The sequence below is a fragment of the Puma concolor genome, chromosome B4 (genome assembly GCF_028749965.1).
Source record: "Puma concolor isolate L17-30 chromosome B4, mPumCon1.1.hap2, whole genome shotgun sequence".
Classification (NCBI taxonomy): Eukaryota; Metazoa; Chordata; class Mammalia; order Carnivora; family Felidae; genus Puma; species Puma concolor.
Window position 1 is genome coordinate 124,748,378 of NC_141673.1, and position 21,130 is coordinate 124,769,507.

Genomic DNA, 21,130 nt, shown 5'->3' on the forward strand with positions numbered 1-21,130 from the left:
GTGTGTGTGTGTACATACACATTTCCTTTATTCATCCATTTATTGACAGACATTTAGGTTGTTACTATATCTTGGCCATTGTGAATAAAGCTGCAATTAACATGGGGGTATAGATACCCCTTGAAGATCTTGATTTCATTTCCTTTGGATATATATCCAGAAGTGGAACTGCAGGATCATATGGTAGTTTTCTATTTAATATTTTAAGAAGCCTCCATACTGTTTTCCTAATGGGTATTCTAATATATATTCTCATCAACAGTGCACAAGGATTTCATTCCATTTTCTCCATATCCTAGCCAATACTTACCATTTACCATTTTGATAAATGCCTTTCATACAAGTATGAAGGGATATCTTATGGTTTTAATTTGCATTTCACTGATCATTAGTGATGCTCAGCACCTATTCATGCAACTGTTGGCCATCTATGTCTTCTTAGAGAAAATATCTACTCAAATCCTTTGTCCATTTTTAATCTCATTATTTATTTTTGTTTTGCCTTTTTTTTTGCTAATAAATTGTTTAAGTCCCTTAAATATTTTGGATATTAACTCCTTATCAGATATATGATTTGCAAGTACTTTCTCCCATTACATAGGTTGCCTTTTCATTTTGTTGATCATATCTTTCACTGCACAGAAGCTTTTTCCTTTAATGGAGTCCCACTTGTCAATTTTTTTATTATTATTTTGTTGCTTGTGCTTTAGGTATCATTTCCAAAAACATCATTGTCAAGACCAGTATCAAGAAGATTTTTCCCTATGTTTTCTTGGAGTTTTATAGTTTCGGGTCTTACATTTAATTCTTCAATCCATATCGAGTTATTGTTTGTAAGATACAACAATCTAGTTTCATTCTTTGCTATGAATATCCAATTTTTCTAGCACCATTCATTAAAAAGACTGTCTTTTTTTCATTGAGTCTTCTTGTATCATTTCTCAAATAGTAGTTGACCATACATGTGCAGGTTTATTTCTGAGTATCAGTTGTGTTCCACTGGTTTATGTGTCTGTTTTAATGCCAATGCAATATTGTTTTGATGACTATAGCTTTGTAATAGAGTCTAAAATCAGGAAGTACGATGCCTCCAGCTTTGTTCTTTCTCATGATTGCTGTGGAAACATGGGGCCTTTTGTGGTTCCATCTGAATTTTAGGATTGTTTTTTCTATTTCTGTGAAAAATGCCATTGGAATTTTGTGTGGAACCCATAGATGGCTTTGGGTAGTATGGACTTTTTATTTATTTTTTAAACTTTATTTTATTTTTTATTTAAACATTTTTTAAATGTTTTTTGATTTTTGAAAGAGTGGGGGGGAGGTGCAGAGAGAGAGGGAGGCACAGAATCCGAAGCAGGCTCCAGGCTCTGACCTGTCAGCACAGAGCCTGGCATGGGGCTCTTTGCTCACGAACTCACAAACCATGATATCATGACCTGAGCCAAAGTCAGATATTTAACCTACTGAGCCACCCAGATGCCAGATGCCCCTAGTATGGACTTTTTAAATGTTAACTCTTCTGAACCATAAACACAGGATATCTTTCCACTTATTTGTAGTTTCTTCAATTTCTTTCATTCATGTCATAGTTTTCAGACATTTGATTTATTGCTATTTTATTGTTTTTGACTCTACTGTAAATGGCTTAAAATTTTTTTTTAATGTTTATTTGTTTTGGGGAGAGAGAGACATAAAGAGACAGAGAGTGCAAGCCGGGGAGAGGCAGAGGGGGAGACACAGAATCCAAAGCAGGCTCCAGGCTCTGAGCTGTCAGCACAGAGCCTGATGAAGGGCTGAAACCCACGAACTGAGATCATGACCTGACCTGAAGTTGTATGCTTAACAGAGCCAAACAGGTGTCCCTATTTTCCAAATTTATCTTTTACAGATAGTTTATCATAAGTATATAGAAGTATCATAAGTATATAGAAAAGGATATATAGAAAAGGATATCAATCATATGTTGATTTTGTATCTTGAAACTTTACTGAATTTGTTTATTAGTTCTAACAGTTTTTTTGGTGGAATCTTTGCAATTTTCTATAAGCAAGATTATGCCAGAGACAATTTTACTTCTTCCTTTATGGTTTGGATGTCTTTTACTTCTTTTTCTTGCCTAATTTCTCTTAGAACTTCCAGTACTACGTTGAATAGAAGTTGTGAAAGTCGGCACCATTGTCTCATTCCCGATCTTAGAGGAAAAGCTGTCAATTTTTCATCATTGAGTATGATGTTAGCTATGGGATTATTGTGTATGAACTTTATTATGTTATGTTTCTTCTACATACACTTACTGGGTTATTATTATGAAAGAATGTTGGGGTGCCTGCGTGGTTAAGTCAGTTAAGCATCAGTCTTGTGATTTTGGCTCAAATCATGATCTCACAGTCTTGAGATCCAGCCTCATGTCAGGCTCTGTGCTGGGCTCCCTTTCAAAAAACAAAAACAAAAACAAAAACCAAAAAACAAAAATCAAAACATGAAATTTGCCTTTAAAAAAATGTTGAATTTTGTCAAATGCTATTTCTGCATCTATTGAGATGATCATCTGATTGTTACCTTCCATTCTATTAATGTGGTATAATGTATTTATTGATTTGCATATTGTAACCAACCTTGCATCCCAGGGATAAATCCCACTTGATCATAGTACATGTTCCTTTTAATATGATGTTGAATTCAATTTGGTAATATTTTGTTGAGAATTTTTGCATCTATATTCATCTGGGTTATTGTCTGTAGTTTCTTTTCTTGCAGTATGTTTACCTGCCTTTGTTATCAGGGAAAGTCAAGCCTCTTAACATGAGTTTGGGAGTAATCCCTATTCTTCAATTTTTGGAAGAGTTTGCAAATAATTGGTGTTTACCCATGGAATTCACCCATGAAGCCATCTGGTCCTGGTTTTTTTGTTTGTTTTGTTTTTTTGGTGGTTGTTGTTGCAAAGTTCTTGATTACTGATTAAATCTCTTTACTTATTGATCTATTTAGATTTTCTATTTCTTCATGATTTAGACTTGCTAAGTTATATGTTTGTTGGGATATATCCATTTCTTCTGGACTGTTAAATTTATTGACATATAATTGCTCATAGTAGTCCAGTATGATCTTTTGTATTCTTGTGCTATCAATTGTAATGGCTCTCTTTTTTTCTAATTTTTTTTTTTGAGTCCTCTCTTATTTTTTGGTGAGTCTAAAGGTTTGTCAGTTTCGTTATTTTTTTTTTTTAAGAGCTCTTAGTTTCAATGCTCTTTTCAATTTTTTTTTCTATTCTTTAGTTCACTTATTTTTGCTCTGATCTTTGTTACCTTTTTTGGCTAACTTTGGTCTTCTTTTTATATTTCCTCAAGGTATAAAGTTAGATTATTTAAATTTTTTTCTTCATATAGGGATTTATCACAAAATTTCCCTCTTAAAATGGTTTTTGCTGCATCCCATCAGTTTTGATCTGTTGTGCTTCCATCTTCATATATTTTTTGATTTCCTTTTTTATTTCTTCTTTGACCTATTGGTTTTTCAGTAGTGCATTGTTTAATTTCCTCATAATTGCTAACTTTCCCATTGTCTGCCTATTATTGATTTCTAGTTTCTTATCATGTGATTGGAAAAGATACTTAGCATAATCTCAGTCTTTAAAAATATACTGGGACCTGTTTTGTGACCTAACACATCATCTCATCTAGACAATGTTCCATGTGTGCTTGAGAGGAATGTATATCTTGCTGCTATTGGAAGAATTATCCTCTACCTGTTAGGTTCATTTGATCTACAGTATAGTTCAAGTCCATTATTTCTTTATTCTCAGTCTGTGAATACTAAAGTCCCCTATTATTATTGTATTGTTATCTGTTTCTCCCTTCAGATTTGTTAGTATTTGCTTAATATATTTAGGTGTTCTAACATTGTGTATATCCGTATATACAACTGTTATATCCAATTGATGAATTTGCCTCTCTATGATTATATTCTATTGTAATTTTTAATTAAGCAATTTTTGTCTGATATGATATATGCATCTCTGCTCTTTTAAACTTTCCATTTCCATGGAATATCTTTATCTATCCTTTCACTTTGAGCCTATGTTTATCCTTAATCTGAAGTGACTCTTTTGTAGGCAGCATACAGTTGGCTTTTGTGTTTTTATACATTGATCCATTCTATACTTTTTGATTGGAGAATTCAACAAATCCATTTACATTTAGAGTAAATACTGATATGTAAGGACTTACTATACCATCTTGTTTTCTGGCTGATTTGTAATTCCTTTTTTCTTGTCTTTCTTTGTGATTTGATGATTTTCTGCAGTGGTAGATAATGATTGCTTCCTCTTTATCTTGTGTATATCTACTGTAGGTATTTGCTTTATGGTTACCCAGAAGCTTACATAAAACATTTTATAAATATAACTGTGTTTTAAGCTACTAACAACTTAGATCATGTTCAATAATTGCTCTTTTACTCCACCCACCATATTTTATGTTTTCATGTCACAAAATTTACATTTTTATATTGTATATCCATTAGTAATTGTAGATGTAGCTATTTTTAATACATACCTCTCATAATCTTTATGCAAGAGTTAAGTGATTAACACACCCCCATATTACAACATTGGGGTGCACATTTTGAATTTGACTATACACTTTACCGGTATGTTTTCTACTTACACTCGTTTTCATGTTACTAATTAGTATTCTTTCATTTTAGCTTGAATAATTCCTTTCAGCATTTCTTATAAGACCGGTTTAGGGGTGATGAACTCCTTCAGCTTGTATTTGTCTTGGAAAGCTTTTATCTCACCTTCATTTCTGAAGGACAGCTTTTCCAGATATTACTGGTTGGCACATTTTTCTTTTCAGCACTTTGAATATATTATCCCAATCACTCCTGACCTGTATGGTTTCTGCTGAGAAACTCTCTGATAGCTTCACAGAGTTGGTTCTCTTGTAAGTGACAAACTTCTGTTGCTACATTTAAGATTCTCTTTCTTTGATTTTTGAGTTTGATTATAATGTGTTTTTGAGAAGATCTCTTTAATTTACTTGGGGATCTATGAGCTTCATGAACTCGAATGTGCAAATCTCAGATTGATAAATTCTCAGCCATTATTTCTTTTTTTTAATTTTTGTAATATTAATTTTTGAGCGAGAGAGAGACAGAGTGTGAACAGGGGAGGGGCAGAGAGAGGGGAAGACAAAGAATCCGAAGCAGGCTCCATGCTCTGAGCTGTCAGCACAGAGCCCAACACAGGGCTCTAACTCACAACCATCAGATCATGACCTGAACCAAAGTCGGTTGTCTAACTGATTGAGTCATCCAGCCATTATTTCTTTAAATAAGCTTTCTGCCTTTTTCTCTCTCCCTCTCTTCCTCTTTTGGATCTCCAATAATGCATAGATTGTTTCTCTTATCAGTGCCTTATAAGTCCCAGAAGCTTTCTTCATTCTTTTTCATGCTTTTTGTCTTTTTGATCCTCAAACACAGTAATTTCAAATGATCTCTTTTGGAGTTCACTGATTCTTTCTTCTGCTTGATTCAGTCTGTTGTAGCTCCCTACTGAATTCTTTAGTCATTGTATTCTTTATTATAAATTTTTTTTCTTGCTTTATTATGTTTTCTATTTCTTTGTTGAACTTCTCACTGTGTCCTTCTATCAATTTCCTGATTTTGTTAAGTTGTTTATTTGTGGTTTCCTATAGCCCTTTGGGCAGTGTTAACACAATTACTTTGACCTATTTGTTGGCAATTTGTATATATCCATTTCTTTGGGGTCAGTTACTACAAGTTTATTCCATTCATTTGGTGGTGTCACGTCTTTGTGGTTCCTCTAGCCTTGCATAGGTACCTGTGCATATGAAGAAGCATTCACCTCTTTCAGATTTCAGGGAGTAACTTTGGTAAGGAAATATCTTCACCTGTGGATGGGGAGCATGCTGGAGTATGCTGTGACCCCTGGTTTAGTGGTGTAGAGCACCAAGTGCAGGGGCGCACGATAGCTTTGGATCCAGAGGTGAGTGTGCGATGATTTGTTGGCTCAGACCACTGTGGTCCACAGCATTGATAAAGCAGGATCCCTATTGAGAGCTGTGGAGGTTCCCATTAGCAGCAAAGGCTACTGGAGTCCTCAGCAGCACCTCTAGTTCCAGTAACTGGGGACTAGCAGGCAACAATGTTGCCTGGAGTTGGTGACATGCACATGGCGGGCTGTGAGGGCCAGCTGTGGGAGCCACTGTGTAGTAGCAGGGACTGGCTGTAGACACATACTAAGTAATGTTTATTTGTTCATTTGATTTTCATTTGTTTTCTTAAATTCCACATGAATGAAATAACACGCTATTTGCCTTTGAGTTATTTCACTTTGCGTTATACATTCAAGTTCTATCCGTGTTGTCACAAATGGCAAAATTTCATTCTTCTTTATGGCTGAGTAGTGTTCCATTGTGTGTTTGTGTATCTCACTTCCTCGTTATCCATTCATCTGTGGATGGGCACTTTAGTCGTTTCCATATCTTGCTTATAAATAATGCTGCAGTAAACATAGGGGAGCACATATCTTTTCAGATTAGTGTTTTTATATTCTTTGGATAAAAATCCAGAAGTGGAATAGCTTGATCATATGGTAGATCTATTCTCAATTTTTTGAGGAACCTTCATACTAGTTTTCAGAGAAGCTACATCAATTTACATTTCCAACAAGAATGTACGAGGGTTTGCATTTCTTCACATTCTCTCCAACATTCGTTATTCCTTGTCTTTTTGATAATAGCTATTCTAACAGGTGTAAGATGGTATCTCATTGTGGTTTTGATTTGGATTCCTCTAATAATTAGTGATGTTGAACATCTTTTCATGTGCCTTTTGGCCATCTGTATGTCTTCTTTGGAAAAATGTCTAGATCCTGTGCACATTTTTCAATTGAGTTGTTTGGGTTTTTATTGTGGAGTTGTATGTGTTCTTTATATATTTTGGATATTATTGGATATATCATTTGCAAATATCTTCTTCTATTCAGTAGGTTGCCTTTGCAATTTGATGATGGTTTCCTACATTGTGCATAAGACTTTTAGTTTGATTCAGTTCCATTGTTTATTTCTGTTTTGTTTTCATGCCTTTAAGTCAGATTCACAAAAATATCACTAAGACCATTGTCAAAGAGTTTACCACCTACATCTTTTCTTCTAGTAATTTTAAGGTTTCAGTTTTACAGTCTTCAATTTTGTGTTAGTTTTTGTTTATAGTGTAAGACAATGGTCTACTTTCATTAATTTTTATGTGGCTGTCCAGTTTTTCCCAACACCATTTATTCAAGACACTGTCTTTTCTCCATTGTAAGTTCTTATGTAAATTATTTGTCCATATGTGTGTGTGTGTGTGTGTGTGTGTGGTATATATATATATATATATATATATATATATATATATATATATATACAGATTTATATACAGGCATATTTTCTGGGTTCTCCATTCTAGTCTATTGATCTGTATGTTGGTTTTCATGCCAATACTACATTGTTTTGATTACTGTAGCTTTGTAACATATTTTGATTAGGGAGGGTGATGGTGATACTACCAGTTTTGTTCTTCTTTCTCAAGAATGCTTTGTCTAGGGGCATCTGGGTGGCTCAGTCAGTTGAGCGTCTGGCTTCAGCTCAGGTCATGATCTCACGGTTTTGAGTTCAAGCCCCGTGTCAGGCTCAGGTCATGATCTCACGATTTGAGTTCGAGCCCCGTGTCAGGCTCTGTGCTAACAGCTCAGAGCCTGAAGCCTATTTCGGATTCTGTGTCTCCCTCTCTCTCTGCTCCTCCCCTGTTCGTGCTCTGTCTCTCTCTCTCTCTCAAAAATAAATAAACATTAAAAAATTTTAAAAAACAAAAGAATGTTTTGTCTATCCAGGAACTTTTGTGGTTCTATACAAATTTCAGAATTATTTGTTCTACTTTTGTGAAAAATCCTGTTGGAATTTTGATAGGAACTGCCACTGAATCTCCAGAAGGTTTTGGGTAGTACAAACATTTTAACAATATTAATTCTTCTAATCCATGAACATGGAATATCTTCTATTCATTTGCATCTTCTTTAGTTTCTTTCATCAGTACCTTATAGTTTTCAGGGTACAGGTCTTTCACTTCCTTGCTTAAATGTATGCTTATAGGGGCACCTGGGTGGCTTGGTCGGTTGGGCGTCAGACTTCGGCTCAGGTCAAGATCTCACGGTCTGTGAGTTCAAGCCCCACGTCGGGCTCTGTGCTGACAGCTCAGAGCCTGGAGCCTGTTTCAGATTCTGTGTCTCCCTCTCTCACTGCTCCTCCCCAGTTCATGCTCTGTCTCTCTCTGTCTCAAAAATAAATAAACGTTAAAAAAAATTAAAAAAAAATAAATGTATGCTTATATATTTTCTGTTTGATGCAACTGTAAATGGGATTGTTTTCTTCACTTCTGTTTGATAGTTCATTATTAGTGTATAGAAACACCACAGATTTCACATATTGGTTTTATGTCATACAACTTAACTAAATTTATTAATTTTAACAGGTTTTTGGCAGGACTTTAGGGTTTTCTATATATATAGTATCATTTCATTTACAATTAGTGACAGTTCTACTTCTTCCTTTCCAACTTGGAAGATTTTTATTTCTTTTTCTTTCCTTATTGCTGTGGCTAGGACCTAGAGTAGTATGTTGGGTGAAAACGGCAAGAGTGGGCAACCTTATCTTATTCTTGATCTTAGAGGAAAAGCTTTCAGTTTTTCACCATAAAGTGTGGTGTCAGATGTGAGTCTGTCAAATATGTCCTTTATTATGTTGAGGTACATTGTCTTTATACCCACTTTGTTGAGAGTTTTTATCATAAATGGATGTTGAATTTTGTCAAATGTTTTTTTCTGTATCTATTGAGATGATCTTTTCATTTTTAGCCTTCATTTTGTTAACGTGGCACATTATGTTGTTTTTCAGATGTTGAACTATGTTTGCATCTCTGGAATGAATACCAGTTGATATGGATATATGATTATTTTACTGTATTATTGAATAGCCTTTGCGAATTCTCTTTGAGGATTTTTACATCAATGCTAATAAATGCTATTGTTCTGTATCTTTTTTTTTTTTTTTTTTTTTTTTTGTAGTGTTCTTCTCCGTGTAACAGGGTAATGTTGGCCTTGAAAATGAGTTTGGAAGCATTCCCTCCTCTTCAATTTTTTAGAAGAATTTGAGAGGGATAGGTATTCAATCTTTGAATGTTTGACAAATTAACCATGGAAACCATATGGCTCTGAACTTCTGTTTGTCGAGAGATTTTTCATTACTGATTCAATCTGCTTAGTAGAAATTGGCCTATTTAGATTTTATATTTCTTCATGATTCAGTCTTCAAAGATTGTATGCATCTAGGAATTTATCCATTTCTTCTAGATTGTCCAATTTGTTGGCATATAATTCATCATAGTAATTTATAATGATCCTTGGTATTTGTTTGGTGGCAGTTGTGACTTCTCTTTCATTTCTGATTTTATTTAAGTCCTTTTTATTTCTTGATGAGTCTAGCTAAAGATTTGTCAACTTTGTTTGTATTTTCAAAGAACTAGCTCTTAGTTTCATTGATTTTTTTTCAATTTTCTTTTTAGTCTGTCCTTCATTTATTTCTGCTCTGATCTTGATTTCCATTCTTCTTCTAACTTTAGACTCTGTTTGTTCTTCTTTTTGGAGTTCCTTTCAGTGTAACATTAAATGGCCTACTTTTTATCTCGTTTGTTTGTTTCTGCAGGTAGGCCTGCATTGCTATGAACCTCCCTCTTAGAACCATTTTTGCTATATCCCTTGGATGTGGTACACTCTATTTCTGTTTTTATTTGTCTCTAGGAATTTTTTTATTTCTCCTTTCATTTCCTTGATGACTCAATTGTTCAGTAGCATGTTGTTTAATTTCCACATTTTTGTGGGGTTTTTTTCCTGTTTTCTTGTAATTTCTACTTTCTTACCATTATGGTTAGAATGTTCCATGCACACTTAAGAAGAGTATGTATTTTGCTCCTTTTGAATGGAATATTCTTTATGTATCTATTAAATTATCTATTAAATATATCTGGCTTAATGTGTCATTTAAAGTTGATGTTCCCCATTGATTTTCTGTCTGGATGATCTATTCAGTGATGTAAATATTGTGTTAAATTACCTTGCTATTATTTTATAGCTGCCAATTTCTCCCTTTAAGTCTGTTAGAATTTGCTTTATATATTTTGGTTCTCCTATGCGTGGTGCACATATATTTGTAAATGTTATATCTTCTTGCTGGACTAACTCTTTTCTCATTATGTAATGAGAAAATTTTAGTACGGTGTTTGTTTTAAAGTCTATTTTCTCTGATATGAGTGTAGCTATACTGTCTTTCTTTTCACTTCCACTTGCATGGTATAAATTTCTCCATCCCTTCACTTTCAGTGTGCATGTATGTGTCCTTACTTCTAAAGTGAGTCTCTTGGAGGCAGCATATAGATGAGTCATGTTTTTTAATCCATTTAGCCACTCTGTCTTTTGATTGGAGAATTTACTCCCTTTACATTTCAAATAATTCTTGATAGTTTTGTACTTACTGCCATTTTGTTGTTTTGGAGCTGTTTTTTTAGTTTCTCTCTTTCCTTTCTTCTTCTCTCTCTTCCCTTGTGTTTTGATGGCTTTCTTTGGTGTTATCGTTTTCTTTCTCATTTTCTTTTGTATATTTATTAAAGTTGTTGCTTTGTGGTTAACTAGGAGGTTGGTGTACAGCATCCTATACACACATGCATGCAGGTGTGTGTGTGTGTGTGTGTGTGTGTGTGTGTGTAGGTCAACTTTAGTTGACAGGGATTTAATTTAAACGTACATTTTTAGACCCCACATACTATATTTTTGATGTCACATTTTACATGTTTTTATTTTATGTATCTCTTCAGTAATTATTATAGTCTTAGTCAACTTTACTACTATTGTCTTTTAACCTTCATACTTTCTTTGTAAGTGGCTGATCTTACTATGTTACTATATTTATCTTCGCCAGTGAGATTTTTACTTTCCTATGTTTTCTTGTTATTAATTAATGACTTTTACTTCTGGTTGAAAAAAAGTACCTTAAACATCTCTTGTAACGCTGGTTTAGGGGTGATGAACTACTATAGTTTTTGCTTATTTGGAAAACTTTTAATCTCCCCTTGAGTTCTAAGTGATAACCTTGCCAAATAGTGAATTCTTTTTTTTTTTTTTTTTTAATGTTTATTTATTTTTTGAGAGAGAGAGAAAGAGAGAACATGTGAATGTGCACACAAGCAGGGGAGGGGCAGACAGAGGGAGAGAAAGAATCCTAAGCAGGCTCTGTGCTGTCAGTGCAGAGCCTGATGAGAGGCTCAGTCTCACAAACTTTGAGACATAACCTGAGCTGAAATCAAGAGTCAGACACCACCCAGGAACCCTGGTAGTGAATTCTTGGTTGGAAGTTTTTTTTCGTTTGGTTTAGTATTTGAAGTATGTCATGCCATTCCCTTCTGACCAGCAAAGTTTCTGCTAATAAATCTATTGACAACTTTATGGGGTTTCCCTTCTAGCCCTTAGTGCTTTCATTTATTATTATTATTTTTTTAATGTTTATTTATTTTTGAGAGACAGACAGAACCCAAGTGGGGAAAGGGGAGAGAAAGAGGGAGACACAGAACCCAAAGCAGGCTCCAGGCTCTGAGTTGTCAGCACAGAGCCAGATGTGGGGCTCAAACTCATGAACTGTGAGATCATGGCCTGAGCTGAAGCTCAATGCTTAATTGACAGCCATCCAGGTGCCCTCACTTGGTGTTTTTAAATTATCTCTTTAACTTTTACCATTTTACCACTTTTCCTTTAGCTCTTTGAACATATTTAAAATAGCTGATTTAAAGTATTCATCTAGTAAAATAAACATTTGAGCTTCCTAATAGATTGATTTTATTGATTGCTTTTTAATCTACGCATGGACTATTTTCTTGCTTCTTGGCATGTCTCGTATTTTTTTTGTTGCTACAAACTGATTTTTAAATAATCTATTGTGACAACTCTGTAAATTAAGATATCTACCCTCCCCAGGGTTTGTTGTTGCTATTTTTATATAGCTATTATTTGCTTAGTAATTTTCCTGAATTAATTCCATAAATCTGTATTCTCTGTCATGTGTGACCACTTAAGTCTTTACTCAGCCCAGGGATGGCTAATGATTGAACAGAGATTCTTTTTAAACAAATGGAACCAAAAATGCTCTCATTTTTTGCTGAGTGGCTCTATGTGCCTGTTGTATGCCTTCAAACCTAGCCAGGGCAGTTTACAATTCCATCTCAAGTCTTCATTTCCTGCTTGTTCATGCCCTTATGTTCAGCCAAAGGTGAGCAGTTATAGCCTGGTAAGGACTCTCCTCAGCAGGCACACAGTTCTACATATGCATTTGGCCTTCTAGATTCCCGGAATATGTTGGAATTTTATGAAACCAATATAGATATATCATTTTCCAGTTTTCCTTTTTAAGATTTTTGGTTAGTCTATGGTTTGTCCCAACAGTTATCAATCTTCCCAGACAGCTGTGATGGTAAAACCCTTGCCTGTAATTGTTTCTGATAAATGCTCCTTTACCCACCCTCTACAGTGCCACAAGGGAGAAGGCTTTTAGTACAGAGTGTGTCTCCCAAGTCAGCCTTGTAAGTCAGTCTCCCAGGGACCCTTTAGACAGATAAGATAATACAAGTTCTTGGGAAATGAGGCTTTGAAAGAGATCCGGCTGTATTTACTCATCCATTCCTGTGCTGGGAATGCAGACTGTTATTTTTCATGGCTACCACTGAGCTAGAGAGCTGGGGATTATACTAGAGCAAGATAAAATGCCAAAAAACTATACTGTTCTTGTTGAGATTCAACCATTTTTTCTTGAATAGACACTCTCTAACTGCTGCAAACCTTTAGTTAATTTTCAGAATTCTAAAAAGATTCTTCTGATAATTGTAGCAGTTGCTATTATGGAAGAGCAAATTTGTGGAGGTCTTTACTCCACTGTTTCTGCTGATATCCACCTCTGCACATTTTACAATAGTCTAAAGATGTCTGAGATCATGAAGGGTTATAAATAAATAAATCTGAAAGAAATTAAATATCACAGAAGAATATTATGTAAAGTCTAAAATACCTGATTTAAATTTTAAGTAAGTTAATTCTTTTAAAATGTGGGAAAGGAGAATGGGATTACACTTATGTATTTTTATTTGAGAAAGCTTGTTAAGAGATTTACAAAATAAACTGATTTTCTCTTACCTTTACTATACTTTGCTTTAAAAAATTTTATCTATGTCACAGTGCTAAATGTTCATATCTTTAAACTCAGCGGCCTCATGGAGTCTGCTCCCGTACTACGCAGCTTTGCCATCTACTGCTTAGCCCCCCTTGCATAATTTTTAATTAGTTGTTCACTTTTAATCCTTAAAAGAGAAATAAACTACATGCACGGAACTTAACTTATTTGTTATTAGACATCCCAGCATATAATTGAATTAAATTTATAAATTTTATCTTTCCACTTGGCTTTTTCTGAAAGTATCTTTTTTAGCAAATAAAAATCTTTTCCTAGTCCAGTTTCAACAAGTGAACAGATAAAGAGCACAATACAGGATTCTGAATATTTCTTTTGGGATAGGTGTTTCTTTACATGCAAATTTTCATTAAAATGATCAATTTTATTAGATCGCAGCTATTTTAACGCTAACTGTTGTGGACTTCGGCCCATTCTTTTGTATTTCTGCACGCGTTTCCCAGTTGGATTTCACCAGGTCCTTGAAATGGCTTTAAAATCTCAAATGAGCTCAAGATGCTTCAAGGTGTCAAACTCCTTTTTTTAAAAACTGTGGTAAGATACATATATAACATAAAATTCCCATATTAACCCTTTTTCAACGTATGAATCAGTGGCATTAAGTACATTCACACTGTTGTACAGTCAATACTGCTATTTATATCCAGAACTTTTTCATCATCCCAAACTGGAACTCTGAATCTATTCAACAATAATTCCCACTCTTCCTTCCCGACAACTTCTACTGACCACTATTCTATTTTTTGTCTTACGAATCTGCCTGTACTAGGCACCTCACTGAAGTGAAATCATACAGTATATGTTCTTTTACATCTGGCTTATTTCACTTAGCATACTGTATTGAAAGTTCATCCATATTGTAGCATGTGTCAGAATTTCATTCTTCTTAAAGTGGAATAATTTTATTGTGAATATATATATTCTAATATATACGTGTGTGTGTACATATATACACACACACGCCACTTTTTTAATCCATTCATTGCTCACAGATATTGGAGATTATTTCAACAAGGACATATAATAAGTCTATATACACAATCAAAAACTCAGTTGGAAAAAAAAGAAAATTACAATCAGCAAGTTAAAAATCACACTGAATATAAATCTCTTAGGAGACATTCACGTATTATGATACCACATCTACATGGCTACTATGTAGACAAAATGGAATTTTCATCTATTCGGCTGGATATGGATGCAATACTGATTTGCTGGCTGAAATGCAACTTTTACCTGTTTTTTGTTTGTTTCATGTTAATATACTCTATGTAAAAATCTGTAATTATTCTCAACATTAAGATTCACAAAACACACACCAGAAGTCTTAAGGACAACTTGATAATATATCCTGTTTGGCACCGATTTTGCAATAAGCATGTTTTGTTCTGTATCCTGTTAGTCCGGTTTCATCTTTTATTCTAACCTAGGTTTCCAATGACATGTTTCAAAATTTTCCTGGCAATCTGGTTTCCCCCTGAAGCTCTGTTTTGCTTCCTAAAACATTACTATTTTTTTCTTTCTAGAGATTCTATTTCCATTTCTAGTCTCTCTTTTCTTTTATTCTTCAACAAGAAAATATCATAAGGTTGGTTTACTATAAACACTTTATTACAATTAGGAAAAAAAAACTCATAATACAAGTACGCACTAAATTTAAGAAGTGTTAATGGGTTATCACAACTACTGCAACCTTTACTGAGGAATGAAGGCCAAACCTCCCGGGATTTGGATGATTAAAATCAACATATGTTAGAGGCAGGATTGCTCATGCAATGTGATGTAAAAGCTTGAGAAGTCAAGAAAGGGTGTGGTGAAAACTCTTTTCAGCCGTACACTCAGTCAACTGAAACTTGATGGCTCCAGCAAGTTTCTACACACCCACATAAATAAGCTAATGTCAACCAGTAGCTGCCCTTTTTTGGTCAGAATGAAAGTAAAGCCACTATTTTTTAAGAGATCATATTCACTTCACATGCGATCCTCAGCAGATCTGAACTAAAATTTCAAAAGTTAAAGACAGTATATTTTTATTCCTTCTTGCTCTGTTAAATAAATATTCGATAGATACTATCATCCTGGAAGAGGATTAGGAGACAAATATATAGGAAATTAGTTCAAGTAACCTAGTGGGCAATCCCCATTTTAATGGAAAAGAAGTTTCAAATAGGTTTCAAATAGGACTGATGAAGACAGTATGGTCAATTGAGTAGAGGATTCCTTCCACCATGTTTTACAACCAGGTAGATGTAGCCAGCATCTTTCAAGAGAGGAAGATGCAAAATCCTGGTGAGAAGGCATTGTGTTCGAAAGGTCCAAGCATGTCATTTTAAAATTTTAATCTAGAAAAAAATATTCCTACAGCATATATATTGTGAAGTATGTTAATATCATAAATAAATTGCCAGGACAGTATAAAATACCTTTTTATTTCATTATACAATTGAAATTGTATTTATTAAAAAAGAAAAAAAAGATTGTCAAAAGAAAAACATAACAAGCATTAGTATTATATATTGAATGCCTATCTAAGAGCAGACTATTAATAACCAGAACTTTAGGGTGAAGGGTGTTTCAGAGAGCTACATGGCATAATAGTACAGTGATTTAATAACTACTTTAACTATAAACAACAAGAGCAACCAAAGTAATCTCTAAGTATTGTCCACTTTGAGATTTCCAACAGATTTCTGCTGAGTTTGTCACAGTAAGTTACTTTCAAACATATAGGTTTTGTTGTCACTGTATTTTTGTGACAGAACATTAGTATTATTTAATTGTGGCCGATTCACTGAAATATGCAGTATTTATTGAAATTCTGCAAAAAAAAGAATGATGGAACATTCAAATTCAGGTATTTTATGACCTACTTAAAATGACAGAAAAATCACAGTAGAGTTTGTGTAGTGAAAAGCAAATGGAAGCTTTAGAAACTCTTAGAGCATCAAAAAAAACTTTTTTAATGAATGCTAATGTGCTATTGTTAATGAATGCTTTTTGCACACAACTGGAAAAGTCTATTAATTCCTTTTAATACTTAGAAGATTCCATTTATTATTAAAGAATCCAATAAACCATTTTTTTCCCAGCTCTACAGAATTTGGTCTAACATATTTTACTACCTGTGTGTGTTCTCTTCTTCTGATTTAATTCTAGTTGTCCTGATTAAATCATCCATCATTTTTAGGAAGATTTTTCTTATTGGTTTTCTGGTACTGCCTCACTGGTTTTAGCTATTTGCTCCTTTCTCTTCCTGATATGTCACTTTGAAAATATTTCAGTGACTTTCTTATATTAAATTGTCTAATAGCATTTTAGTTTCATTTTAGTGTCAGTTCATTTTTCTATTTCTTATCCTTCATGCTTCCTGTATCTTTTCATCAGGTGTTGAAATTTTGGATTTCTATTTCTATTTGGGAACCTTCGTTAAAATAAGCAGCCCCCCCCCCATAATAAATGTTATGCCATACTATCATTACATAGCTTGTAAATATTCCATAAACCTTAAATCCTGTGACACTTAGGAGTAAGAATTTTCTAATGTATTGGATTTGGATGATTATAGTAGCCGCTTCTTTTTCCTTCTTTTATGGACTAAGGAATGTTTTATATTAACCCTGAAAAGACCATACAAATTTTGTGTTTTGTGCAACATGGCAAGTAAAGAGATATACTTTATGGGGATGGAGGATTAACTCTTCAACTTACCCAATGAAGGTCAACCAAGATCAAAATCCACACCAGAAATGTGTGTTTGGCAGTACCCAGGATACATGATAATTAGGTTGGCAATATCTAAACATGGACCCAGAAAATGTGTGGAGGTAGAGGAGTAGAAGAACTCATGCCTCAGTGAAGAGAAGTACAGGGAAAGGTAAAAATCGAGAGGTTGCATTTTTGAAGACTCAGAAGATCTTAAGAAGATACGAGGATGGATGGTGGTTTAGGTAACACATACACATTAGCAAATGGTGCCCATGGGTGACTGACATGTGAAATAGTATACAGCGAGTTTCTGGAAATGGCACCAAAGAATGATTCCAGGTAAAGGACAAAAAGATATACAGAGAAAACATCATTAAAGATAGTCATGAAGTTACAACAATATGGTATTTTTTTTCTCTTTCTCTCTTCCAAGTGATACCCCAAAGTCCTAGCATCATCAACTAACTTCATGACTTGTGGAGTCAATCTTGTGAACTGTAAAACTGGGTCCAAGATTAATAATTGCAACTTGAATCAATATCTGTATTCTAAGCTGATAGTATTTTATATAAATGTAATTCTCAATAGGATGAGCTTATTATTATTTCTTGTGAGACTAAGGGATATTTGAAGAAAGAAGGCTGTAATGGCAGAAAAAATAATGTAATTCTGTATTGGGGAAGCGAAGAAAATCTACTTTTAAAAATACAAACTACAGAAGTAACATCTTCTCAGCCAACTGGAATACAAAAAAAGGTCATGATCCTTCACTGGGGCACAGCTGGCACACACTGGAAAGGGTCATATCAGAATTTTCATGGGAAAAGAATAAGGTTCTTGTTTATCAAAGGAAGTCATGAAATAAAGAAGAAAATAATATCAGTGTTGCATAATGACTAACTCAGTGTTGTCACTCAAATTGCAGCAGTCAACAATTGAGTGGCTTGGATTGGCCTAATGATCAAAGTAGGAATTGGGCTCATTTAGTGGTACTTAAGAATCCATAATTATCATCATCATTATAGGTAGTTCCACAAATTGTCAATCCTCAGTTTAAAACTGATACCCACAAAATATACGACAGACACACAACTGACATTATATGAAAGTGTACTTTAAAGATCTATAGAATGTGGGGCAACTGGGCGGCTCAGTCAGTTAAGCCTCTGACTTTGGCTCAGGTCAGGATCTTGCGTTAGAGTTCAAGCCCCACACAGGGCTTTGCGCTGACAGCTCAGATTCTGGAGCCTGCTTCGGATTCTGTGTCTCCCTCTCTCTGTGTTCCTCCCCTGCTTGCGTTCTGTCTCTCTCTGTCTCAAAACTAAATAAATATTATAAATAAATAAACAAACATTAAAAAATAAAGATCTATAGAATAAACATTAGAAAAATGTGACATTAGCTCCTAAAGCAGTGTTGCTTTGAGATCTCTCCTCGAACTCTATCAGCATCGTCAAGTATGCTGGGTGTGCACACAAATTTCTGATCCATGCCTCTGCCTGCTGAGTTGGCTCAATGAACGTGAGTTGGGGTGGAAGGGTGGAAACTCATTCTTTAAGAAGCCTTTTAGGTGATTAAGTGAAGCAAGTTACCCTGACCCCGCACTTGGAGAACACTGGCCTAGAGTAAGGGATGACAGTAAACATCCCTTTCATTGTACATGTGTATATAAATGCATTTTTTTACTACCTGTCAATTGTTCGTGCAAACAACAGTAAGCTTAAAAGAAAAAAAAGAAATTGTACCCTTATATTATAATAATACATGATATATTTTTTAAAAGATCTTCTCTAGCATCTAAATTTCTGAAGTCAGTTTTATTAGTCAGATGAGACAGTAAGAAGCACAAATTAAAAATTAACTATAAAGCACATTCCTCTAAGATTAACTTCATTTATATAATGAGGTGTTGTAATTCAGAATTTAGAAAGTAACAGCCAAGTTGAGGACAAGCCCTTCTCATTTAATTGCCCCTCCTTGGTTGGTTATCAGTCAGAGCTTAAATCCTTTTGATTCTAAAACTATAGTTTCACTTTCAGGGCTTTTTAGAGATATTTGTGGGAACTTTTCTCCCTCTTGTTTCATTGATCAGCATAAAGAGAAAATATCTATATGGGGCAGGCCATTATTCATATGTTTTAATTATTTTAAAGAGAAATATAATTTCTGTCTAGCAAAAAGATTACCCTCTTAATTACAAATAAAATCTCTGTGTGTATATGTATAGCATGTAGACAAACAGACATCTATTTAGCTATTATTCATTTTGACTCTTAAAATTTTTTTATTAATGAAGTTGTTAATAAACCACATTGTTCATATCTTTATCTGAAAAGATAGTACTTACTGGTTTTATTGTGAACTATAAGAAATAAAGTATTTTGTGTTTCTAGTGTTGCACAAAAACCACTTTTAGCCTTACTAATTTTTTTTTTTTGCTTATTTGCTATTTTATAGGGATTAATGCCAAATGTGTACCATTCCAATGATGTATTTCCTACTTTGTGGTTCTTATATAATTTCTATTATGTAAAAATTTAAGTGTGAGAATATTTTTACATTGGCCAGGGTGAAAGAATTGCTCTTCAAAATAAATCAAAATGATTGTTTCAATAAAAACTGACAACATCATACATACAATTTGGAATGTAAAAGCTATTAAAAATTACAGACCTTAAAAATATCTTTTATTTGAGACATTTTTATTTGGTGGGTCTATTAAGTCAAACTTCTAGTTTTGTGATATCTTACAATAAGAATGAATCTTCATCCTCACAACTGAGTTGTGTTCCGTTTAAGTAGAGGGTTTGCCCAAATTATGACCAGGCTTGACAAAGAGACCTATTCTCAAACTGGATTGTAAAGTAGCCACTGGGACACCCTAACAAAACAGTAGAGTTACAGTAAGGGAAACAATACCCTTTTCTTCCCAGTTCAGAACACAAGCCAATTTGACTAATTTGGGAACTGTGACAAAATTAGTAATGGCTTGTACGTGCATAATCTGAGGATTTCATGTTTAACTTATATTTTAATACTTTGAATGTAAGGTAAAATAAACAGAAAATCAAGAAGATTCAGAAGATTCACATATTGCTGAGTCCCAAAGTGTTATTGTAATAAACAAGCTATAATTATAACTGTGGCTATGCGTCTTCAAGTTTTTCTTGAAAGAAGAAAATCCCAGTGCTTGCTTTATCAATATATGCATACATACATACATACACACACACTAAAATTGGAACAGTACACATAAGATTAACAGAGCCGTGTGCAAGGATGATTCACACATTTGTGAATCATTTTGTATTTGTCACTCTTTGTCCTAGAAGAGATGGGGGTGGGGACGCAGGATGACAAGGGTGATTAAAGGGTAACTAATCTCTACAACTTATATTTCATTCATGTTAACATATAAAACACCAGTGCTACACCACCTTGGTGTATGAATACAGTGTTGTATGATTCTCTTTACTTTCTCTGTACTTTTAAATATAAAAATCTATCACCATAGTCGTCAATTTCCAAACCTATGAAAATTATCAGAAGTGCATATTAAGATTTATTCTTAATGATACTCTATCCTGCCATATCTGTAATAGGGAAAATTGGAAACAATCTAAAATTTGAATACAGGAATGGCTAAGTAAATTAGAGTAGATTAACATGATTATTATGTATTTATTTGGAAATCTTATTTTCTATACTAGTTCCCTATTGCCACTATAAAAAATTACCACTGACTTAGCGGCTTAAAATAACACAAATTTATTACCGAACAATTCCGGAGATTGCAAGTCTGAAATAGACCTCACTGGGAAAAATGAAGATGTCAGTGGGGCTGAATTCTTTCTGGGGAGAATACTTTTCCTTGCCTTTTTCAGCTTTTAGAGGCTACTGCATGTGCTGCCTCTTGGCCCTTTGCTCACATCACTCCAACCTTTTGTTTCCATCCTCACTTCTCCTACCATGGACTCTGACCCTCACGTCTCCCTCTTAGAAAGATCCTTGTGATTACACTGTGCCCACTAGAAATATCCAGGAGAATGTCCCCATCTCCAGGTGCATTAAATTAACCACAT

General features: G+C 34.2%; 1 non-coding gene across 1 annotated transcript; it reads left to right on the top strand.

Annotated features, from left to right (window-relative positions):
* Window positions 1–20,255: 20,255 nt before the first annotated feature.
* Window positions 20,256–20,362, top strand: LOC112868035 (U6 spliceosomal RNA). The gene has a single exon (XR_003224230.1). It is a non-coding gene; the product is annotated as a U6 spliceosomal RNA (small nuclear RNA).
* Window positions 20,363–21,130: the final 768 nt, after the last annotated feature.